The 10,465-nt window shown below is 34.6% G+C and overlaps 1 pseudogene; it reads left to right on the forward strand.

Moving 5' to 3' along the window:
* Positions 1–7,727: 7,727 nt before the first annotated feature.
* Positions 7,728–8,510, forward strand: LOC143664492 (anaphase-promoting complex subunit 13 pseudogene; annotated as a pseudogene).
* The last annotated feature ends 1,955 nt before the right edge of the window (positions 8,511–10,465 follow it).

Below are 10,465 nucleotides of genomic sequence, written 5' to 3' on the forward strand. Positions count from 1 at the left end.
GTGCTGAAACCATGAACTTCTTATCCCTGTTGTCCCCTGGGTATGGTGGTCAGGGAATTACTGAAGAGGCCGTCTGCAGAGTAAAGTATTTGACATTTCTGTTCCATCTGTCTGCACACACGATGTTGGCTCTTTGCCTGTGTCAGAAATCAGATTGATCAGTGAAGGAATACTGAAATTAAAATGTGTGCAGATAATACCTCTGGTGGTTATTAAAAGATTGCAATCTCTTTAGAGATTTTAGTTTGGTCCAGATGGACTTCAACATCAAAAGCACTAAAAAAACTAGGAGAAAAACAAAGGAAAATTTAGCAACTCTAAGCAGGCAAGAATAGGGAAATTGAGAGGGGAGAGGTGCTAGAATTTGTTGAGTCCAGAGAAAAATATTGGTGGTTGCTTAGCCGCTAGGAAGCCATAGTTTTTATGTACATAAGCCACCTTTGTACTTTGCATTTGCTGTTTCTTCTTTCTGGAATACTTTGCTTCTGCCTCTTTTTCTGGTTATCATGTTTACATTTTTCAGATCTCATTCCAAGAGACCTTACTTGATGACCATTTATAAAGTGGACCTCCCTTTTACTCTCTCTCATCACTCTATTTATATCCTTCATAATACTTACCCACAATTTTCATTAATTTTGTTAATTTGAATATTTTAAAATAAAATTTCCCTCTCTTTAAACTACAAGTTTTCTGTTTTGTCCTTTGGATTAAGACATTTAATGAAGAAATGAATGAATGTTGACTGGCTGTAGCAGAGTTTATAAGGATGTCATTTCATATTGGTGAAAATCACTTTGGTTTCCAGGTTTGTAGAGAAGAAAACACTATAAAGCTCTTTTGGTTATCTAGTGTTTTATTTAATGACTCCTAGTAGAGGTCATTATTATGATGATTTTTTTGTGTTTAAATCTCTCTTGTTCTGCCCTCTACAGCTGAGAATGGCATATAGATGTGTTATCCTCTTAACTAGCTCCTTTTTAAGTCAAACAGTACATTTCCCACAGTTCTCCCTTAAGATGAGGTAGAAGGAGGATTAAATGTATGTCAGAAAAAATGTTGTTAATTTGCCATGGGGTCTTGAATGACAAAACCAGTCCCCTCACATTTGTCATTTGTAAAAAGGAGGGTTTATAAAATGTCTTCTAAGTCTAAGATGCTATGATTCATTGGTGTTATTCCTGCTTCCAACTAGTCTTTTACCTATCTGAGTCTGAAAATGGGTGTCGGTGCTCAAGTCCAGTGGTAAGGTAATGTAAGGGTTGATAAAGGTTTTAATCTTGCTTGCTTGGTTGCAAAAGGGACCCCAAATGCTCTACGTCATGTGAGAATCATAATTATTAAAATTAACTCATCTCCACTGAGTTATTCCAGGAAATTCAGACATGGGTTTTCAGAATTTCAGAAGAAACCAGACATTTGGTATAAGAGAAAATGCCAAGGAGTGACTTTTTATTATTTTTATTATGGTGTACAATCATTGGCTCACAATATCATCATATAGTTCTGTATTCATCACCATAATCATTGTTTTTTGAAAATTTGCATCACTCCAGAAAAAGAAATAAAAAAGAAATCTCTCCAAACAGAAATAAGTCAAGAACTTTGTGGTTTGCACCATCATTCTGACTTTCACCTGAAAGCTTTCTCTTTGTAACGAAAAGTCTTTGTTTTTTATTTAGATGGTAGGGAGAAGCAAAAAGAGGCAACACTGAAGACAGTGTGTGGGGAGTCAAAGTCTATTGTCTGGACTTGGATCAGTGTCTGGACAATGTAATATAGTACTGATGTCATAGTGAGTTTTAAATATGAAAAAATATGAAAAGCATTTTCACGTTTTCTATGAATATTAACCATGACTCTATGATTGTAATGATTATAATATTTGTAAACAAGACGAGTAACATGATTGTGGGTGGGGTCTCTCCTTAACATTCCCAATCCTCTTCTCACCTTCACACCCACGTTGCTTGTTAAACTCTAAGAACTTTAAAAACAAGGCATAATTAGTGATATTAATGTATACTCCCAACTCCCAACATATTATCAGTGACTTAAGAGTATTAAAATGGAGCACTGTCTCATTAGTGAGTAGAATTCCTCTCACCAATCTGTTTCCTAAAAGGGTCTTCTTCATTTCCTGCAATAAAACATATTATTCACTGATAATAGAGGAAACATGTATTTATTCAACGTGTGCTGAAGAAAATGTGAGCCTAATATTTTACCAGGTTCACTAGAGGATAAAATAAAAGTACAGAGCCCAGTGTCTATGTTCAAAGAGCTTGCTGTGCAGTGGTTAAGAGCCTGGGCTTCAGAGTCTTGCAGACCTAGTTTCAAATTCTGGCCCTATTGATTCCTAGAATGTGAATGTGGTGAAATTATTTAACAACTCCAAGACTCCGTTTTCTTTTCTTTAAGATGTAAAACATTCCTTATAAGTTCTTATGAATATAAATTATGTAATTGATGTATGGTAATTCTTGAAAGCACTAAGTAGGTGCCTGGCATATAATAAGCACATAATTGATATCAGCTATTATCATTATTATTCCTAAAATATACTCTAGTGTACAGTTTTAAAACTCTTAATTTTTGATCATCCTGTATTTATAATGAATATCCCCATTTCCATTTCTGTACTAATCAAGTTAGTCTGCAATTATAGGTGGATCATTAACAAAAATAATCCTTCAATCATCAGTGGTTTAACACAACAAAAGATTATTTCTTTTTCACCCAAAGTCTTCTGTGGTTCCTGAGAACTGTCCAGACCAGCGGTCCTTTACATGGTCTCCATCGACTCAACATAAGGTCTTATTTTTATTTTGGCAAAAGAGAAGGAAATGGAAGGGTTTTGCCCTGACAAATAAATCCCCGTAACCCATGGTGGTTGGAGAATGCCCCTCCTGTGGACCCAGAATAGGAAATGGGATGTATTGCAGTTCTGATAATGCCTTCCACAGCCTCCTTACCTAAAGTGGACTCTTTTCTTTTTTAAGTATTTTTATTGATAAACAACATATAAACATTCTTAACATGCAAACATTCCATACATGGTATACAATCAGTGGCTCACAATATCATCATATAGTTGTGTATTCATCACCATAATCATTGTTTTTGAAAACCTGCATCACTCCAGAAAAAGAAATAAAAAAGAAAAAATTCATACATACCATATCCCTTACTCTTCCTCTCATTGACCACTAGTATTCCCATCTACCCAATTTATTTTAACCTTTGTTCCCCCGTTATGTATTTTTTCTCCATATTTTTTACTTCTCTTTTATCCCAGATAAAAGGAGCATCAGACCCAAGGTTTTCACAATCACGCAGTCACAGTGTAAAAGCTATATCATTATACAGTCACCTTCAAGAAACATGGCTACTGGAACACAGCTCAACAGCTTCAGGTACTTCCCTCTAGCCACTCCAAAGCACCATAAACTAAAAAGGGGATATCTATGTAATGTGTAAGAACAACCTCCAGGATAACCTCTCCACTCTGTTTGAAATCTGTCAGCCACTGACACTTTATTTTTTCTCATTTCTCTCTTCCCCTCTTTTGGTCAAGAAAGTTTTCTCAATTCCTTGATGCCAGGTCCTGGCTCTTCCCGGGATTTCTGTCCCATGTTGCCAGGAAGATTTATACCCCTGGGAGTCATGTCCCACATAGAGGGGGAGAGCAGTGAGCTCACTTGCCACGTTGGCTTAGAGAGAGAGGCCACATCTGAGCAACAAAAGAGGTTCTCTTGGGGTGACTCTTAGGGCTTGTATTAAGTAGACCTAGCCTATCCTTTTCAGGAACAAGTTTCAAAGGGGCGAACCCCAAGATTGAGGGCTCGGCCTATTGATTTGGTCATCCCTACTGCTTGCTGGAATATCAGAAATTCTCCACATGAGGAAGTTGAAAATTTCCCCCTTCCTCTCCATTCCCCCAAAGGAACTTTGCAAATACTTTTTTATTCACTGTTCAGATCACTCAAGGATTTATCGGGGCATCGCATTAACCTGGACATACAAGCAAAATCTCATGCCCTATTCATGATTCCATGTACTTATTATGGTGTTAATTAAACTGACCATACAAGTTAAATTAGGAAATGCACTACCCAAAATATGAATGTTGTACCAAATAAATATTTCTCCTTTTAGTCTCACTCAGAAGTTAAAGTTTTAAAATGTGGATGATATCATCATACTTTACCCAGTCTTCTGATATACCTTAGTCCTATCCAGATCAGCTTCATTCATATCTCTGCTTGATGTCTCATCACTTTTTCAGCTTGATGTCTCATCACTTTTTTAGCACAACAGTGTACTCTTGGGTGTACAGATTCAAAACGCCAAGGATGAATTAGAGACTCTTTTGGCTTAGAAATAGAGAAAGAAAAAATGATATAGAAGGAAGAAACATTTGCAGGGACATTTTATATTTCACCAGCACTTCAACTGCCTTTTTGTAGTTGTGTGGGAGGCTTGGCTGAGAGAATTCCCAATAAGTCCTGCTTGTTGGGAAAAGTGCCTTGATCAAATAACAATATACTCTGTAGGCATAGAAGGCAGGAACCGTGGCAAACATACTACAGTTTTGCTTAAGTAAAATATTACACCCATTCTTTTTCAGTTACTGTTTTGAACTGTGTTTATTATGAATTTTCAAAGATACCTATAAGTAAAATGAACAGTAAAATGAAGTTTTACATACCTATCAAAAAACTTTTTTGATTTTGCAAACAATATTTCATCTTTACACTACCCAACTGTTTAATTTTAATTTTTGCCATGGGTAGGCTCTGGGAATCGAACCCGGGTCTCCTCAGCAGATGAGGATTCTTGCCGCTAAGCCACTATTGCACCGCCCCCAACTGTTCAATTTTAATACAAATTCCAGATGTTGTATCTTCTACAAGTAAATATTTCAGGACACATCCCTAACTGATGAGATTACATTAACATTGCCACCATACCATTCTTACCCAAGCTAAAACAATAATTCCCTGTCATTTAATTACTAGTCCCATGTCTAAATTTCCTAAATGGTCTCAAAAATTTCCTTTAAAGTTACTTGTTTTTATATGTTAAACCAGGACCAGATGTAACATTTGGCTGCTAATGCATCTTTGGTATGTTTCTCCTTTGAAGTCCTTATCTCATTTTCATGCCATTGTTTTTTTGGAGAAATTAGATCATTTAACCTGTTCTCTCAAGGTTTAACTTATTTTCTTTTTTTCTGTAAGCTTGTAGGTAGATAAGAACACTTGATTAGATTCAGAGTCTATTCACTTGTGATATCTGTGGGTGTGTGCCTTTATTTATTTTTATTTTATTTTATTCTTTTTTTTTTGCATGCGCGGGCACCGGGAATCGAATGCTTTTAATTTTTATTTATTTTTGCATATGTTTTATATTTCAGGCATTTGTTTTAAAAGCTTCACTAGGGACTTCTTGCTTTTAATAATGGTGTGTAGAAGTTATTATCCTAATAATATTATTAGCATAACAATTGCTCATTATTATTAACAATTAGAAATGTTGAAAAGGCATAGAAAATAGTTATTTAAAAGTACAGGAGAATGACCAAAGGATGCAGAAACCTGGGGAAATAAAATCCTTGAAAAAAACGAAGAAATACACTAGTTACAGTCCCCATTGAATTGAGTTTTACCTAATTCCAGAATGGTTAGATACTAACAGAGGAATCCAGTGAAATAAAGAAGCTACATAAGTTGTAAGCTCCAAAATCTGTTATATTTTCTCCTCAACTATTTAATGTATCCCTGAACTGTGCATTCAATAGTAAGGTTCCAAGGAGCTCAACATCTAATAGGCTGAAAAAGATGAAAATTCAACAGTTGTCTGATGCTAGAAAGAGAGTTTGGAATGCAAGTCTCATTAGTTGTAAGGGCCTGGTAAACACCCTGGGCTTTTGAGTAAAATCCTAAGAAGGCTATGCCTTAGAATTGAAAACCACATAGCAAAACTAAAGCCTATGCCTGTTGCTTCCTGTTGAAATGGAGCTCGAAGGATATTAAGGAATGATGAGAAAGAAAGAAAGGAAGAAGGAGAGAAAGAAAGACACAGATGGGCTCAGGGGGTCTGAAGCTTGAGTTTACTTCAGACAGACTTCAGACAATTTTATTCTTAACCAGATCCTGGTTATATACCACAGGATGACAATAGGCATGCATGCATTTCCTGAGGGAACAAAGTTCTTATCTTTCAGTGTTCTTCCTTCGTATGTAAAATAACCATTTGGGGTAAACAAACATTCTCTTCCTCCTAGACTGTCTTACATAAATCAGATAACATAAAGCAGCTTACTGCCGCCACCACCCTAATGCCATCTACTCCCAAGTAGTTCCGCAGGTCTTATGTTAATCCTATCTCCTACATATGCCCTAGGATTAAGAGCAAATCTAAAATAGATGTTCACCAATAACATCTAATACCAAGCTGTTACAGAATAAAGGTGATCTGCCAGTAATTTAATTATCATCTGGAACAAAACTCACACTATTCAAAGGAACACAGCAGAATATATTACAATGTATCATTCACAACGTCCAGCATATAATAAAAATCACCAGCACAAGAAAAAGCAAGCAATGTGATAATAAAGAGAAACAAACAGTCGATAGAAGAATACCCACAGCTAATACATGTGTTGGAATTAGCAGGCAACAAATTTGAAATAATTATAAAAATATGTAAAAGGATCTACATTAAAGTAAGATATAGCAAGTATCAAGAGAGATATGTAAACTCTAAAAGAGAATTTAGTAGAAAATCTAGTAAAGATATGAGGACTGAAAATACAACCAGAAGTTAAAAATATGGTGAAAGAGTATAGCAGTAAATTATAAAATACAGAGAAGGGATCTGTGAACTTGAAAAGATGGGTCAACAGAAATTATTAAGTAAGCTGAAACACAGAGAAATCATAAATGGACAAAGAATGAAACAAAGAACAGCATTAAATTGAGAGAAAATAAAAGATGGTAGACTGAAAGCCAAACATATCCATAATTGCATTAAATGAAAATTAGAATATATAATCCGATTAAAAGATAGAGATTTTGGAAATGGATAAAAAGCAAATCCCACATGTATGCTATCTACAAAAAATGCACTTTAAGTATAAAATCACAGAAAAGTTGAAAATAAAGGGATGTAAAAATATATACCATGCAAACATGAATTTTAAGAAAGCTGGAATGTCTATATTAATATTGGAAAATTTAAAGTTCAAAACAAAAAGTATTACCAGATATAAACAGAAACATTTCATGATTGCAAAATGGTAAATCCATTAAGAGAACATAATAAAACTAAATGCATATATGCTAGAGCTTCAAAATACATGGAACAAAAATTGAGAGAAATAGATAAATTCATAATCATGTTGGAAATACTGACATGCCTTTCTCAGTAATCAATAGATAAGTACAAAAAATGTAAGTAAAGATTTGGGATGTTTGAACAACATTATAGACCATTTTGTCCTCATTGACATTTAAAAAATCCTATACCCCAAAACTTTCACATGCTTTACAAGTATACATGGAATGTTCAATAAGGTTGAGCATAGTCTAGTCTATAAAATAAGTCTTTATACATTTCAATTGATTAAATCACGTGTGATCAGTATACTGTGGTTAGCACAACAGAATCAAATTAGAAATAATAAAATATCTAGAAAATCCTCCAATGTATAGAATTTAGGAAAAATGTAAAAATCCATAAATTAAAGAAGAAATTGTAAGGGAAATGAGAAAATATTGAGGAAGGGAAATTAGAAAATCTTGAGAAATAAATATTCAGAATATGTCAGAATTCACTGAACTCATTAAATGTAGTGACTACCTTAAAAATTTATAGCAATAAATATTTACATTATAAATAAAAATGGTTTAAAATCACAGATATCAGTTTCAACTTTATAAGTTAGAAGACAAAGAGAAAATCATACTCAACCTACTTAGTAGAAAAGAAATAAGAGCAAATACCAGTGAAATAAAAAAGACGGACTCTATGGAAATGGCTGCTGCCTTGGGCCTGAGTCTCGGAGCTGCAGGTTCACCTCCATTTCTCAGTGGCTCACCTCCCTCTGCCCCTCATCCGACGAGCTCCTGTGCCTGCGGATGTGGAGATTGGAACCATGGCAAATGGAGACTTTTGTCAATTTGGTGCAAGGACTATGCAAGAGGCTGGAGAGGAGATTTAGCAGGCTGTACCGAGTCAGAGACTCATCAAAGGCATCCCAGGGAAAGAGCTGACGAGATCAGAGCAGCAGGGGAATGGACAGTGCTGACAGAGAAGGAAGGATCTTGGATTTGACTGATGAAGCTTGCCGAGAAGACGGGCTGTGCCGAGAGGAGGATGCAGTGCCCCTGGATGAGCTTCCCGAACCTGAACACCTCAGACTCTGTGAAAGACTGGGAAAAGAAGTGGAGGGATTCACCTTACGGTACCTCCATGAGGGCATTGCCCCCATTGGAAACTGACGCCTGACTCCTTTTTTGGTGAATAGACTTTAAAAAAAATACATCAAAACATATTGGGGTTTTTTTTTTTTTTTTCAGTTTCCTTGCTCAGATCTTTAAGTGATAAATCAACACTCAAAAATGTACACCCACTTAGTTTACGAATACACAGTACAATGTGAAAATATCCATCAGATGAGAAACTAACTGAGATTTTTCAGGGATACAGAATATTTGATTCTTTGAACCAAAACTCTCATTTATTAGCTTGTTTTTTAATATGATTGGTTAAACATTTGCCTTTAACTCTGATTTTTGTCTTATAGTCAGATTTTAACACTTCCCAGCTATTTCTCTGTGTCCCATGATACATATGGTTCAAAGATCTGAGAGGGAAAGGCAAAGACAGAGAAAGTCAGACATGCAAATTATTAACTTCTCTTATATCCCCACTTGAAGAACTGAGTGGCTAATTAGCTTGTGACTATTATGGAGATATGGTTATCCCATTCACTGGTTATTGGGATCCCTAAATTCCCCATGGTATTTTCAAGCTTTGGATGAGTTTATAGTTTTAAAAAAATTAATGGCAGTTACCTCTGCTCTCCCTATAACTTCCTTTGGTGTTACTGGAAAGGATCTTTAGATAGATGGAGCACTAGTTTTGTTTAGTAATAGCATTTCTTATTTCTCAGAGCCCTTTTAAATATAACCAACACACCATGGAAACAGTACTTATTTATATAATTGTATAAGATTTGTACTTTACAAAGCATTTAGTACAATATCTCCTGAAAAAGAAAAGACAAACTCTAGAAAAATTAAGAAATCCTTAATTTACATATTTATAAAATTGTTAAACATATAATAAGACTAAGCAAGAAAAAGAATTTTAAATTCCCATCACCAATATTAGAGATAAAAGAGGACCTTACTACAGGTAAAAGTTCTCAGATATTAAAAATAATAACAGGGCCACAGTGGCTCAGCAGGCAAGAATGCTTGCCTGCCATGCCAGAGGACCCAGGTTCTATTCCCGGTGCCTGCCCATGTAAAAAAAATAAATAAATAAAAATAAACATAATAACAAAAGAGAATATTATGAATGACTTTATGACAATAAATGTAATAACTTTGATGAAATTATCAGTATTTTTGAAAAACAAAACTTACCGTATTGAAACAGGAAAAAAATAGAATCTTGGTATTATTAAAAAAATTGATTTTGTGATTTAACACATTTGTAAAAAGAAAAATTCATGCCCAGATTGCTTCAATGGTAAAGACAATTTTTTAAAGAAGAATTAATGTTAGTCTTACACAAAATCATTCAGAATAAAAAGCAGATGGGAACATTTCCTAACTCATTTCATGAGGCTAAGTATCACCAGTACTGGACCTGACAAAGAAATCAGATGAAAAGAAAATTAATTCCTGATTAATATTGCTCTTAAATGTGAATTCAAAAATCCTCAACAAAATATTATCAAATACTACGAACCATTGATTGTACTTTTTGGACAACTTTATGGTATGTGAATAGATCTCAATAAAATTGCATTAAAAAAGAAAAAAAGTTATCAAATAGAATCCAGCCGTACATAATAAGGAAAAAAAAATGTCATGACTGCATGAGTTTTTCTCAGAAATATAGAATTGGTTCTGCATTTGAAAAATCAATCAGTGCAATTCAGTATAATAAGAGGAAAAAAAACAGACTCTAGGATCATCTTAATAGATGCATAAAAATAATTAGACAAAATTCAGCACACATTCATGATAAAAACTCAGCAAACTAACAACAGAAGGGAACTTCTTCAGTTGAATAATAGGCTTCTTTAAATAATCTACAACTAAAGTCACACGATGAAATACTTAATGTTTTCTCATTATGTACAGGAATAAGGCAAGAATGTTTGCTCTCATCACATGTATTCAACGTTGCATTCAAGGTCTTAACCAGTGTTGTAAGGCAA

This window comes from Tamandua tetradactyla, chromosome 20, assembly GCF_023851605.1.
Source record: "Tamandua tetradactyla isolate mTamTet1 chromosome 20, mTamTet1.pri, whole genome shotgun sequence".
In the NCBI taxonomy this organism is placed as follows: Eukaryota; Metazoa; Chordata; class Mammalia; order Pilosa; family Myrmecophagidae; genus Tamandua; species Tamandua tetradactyla.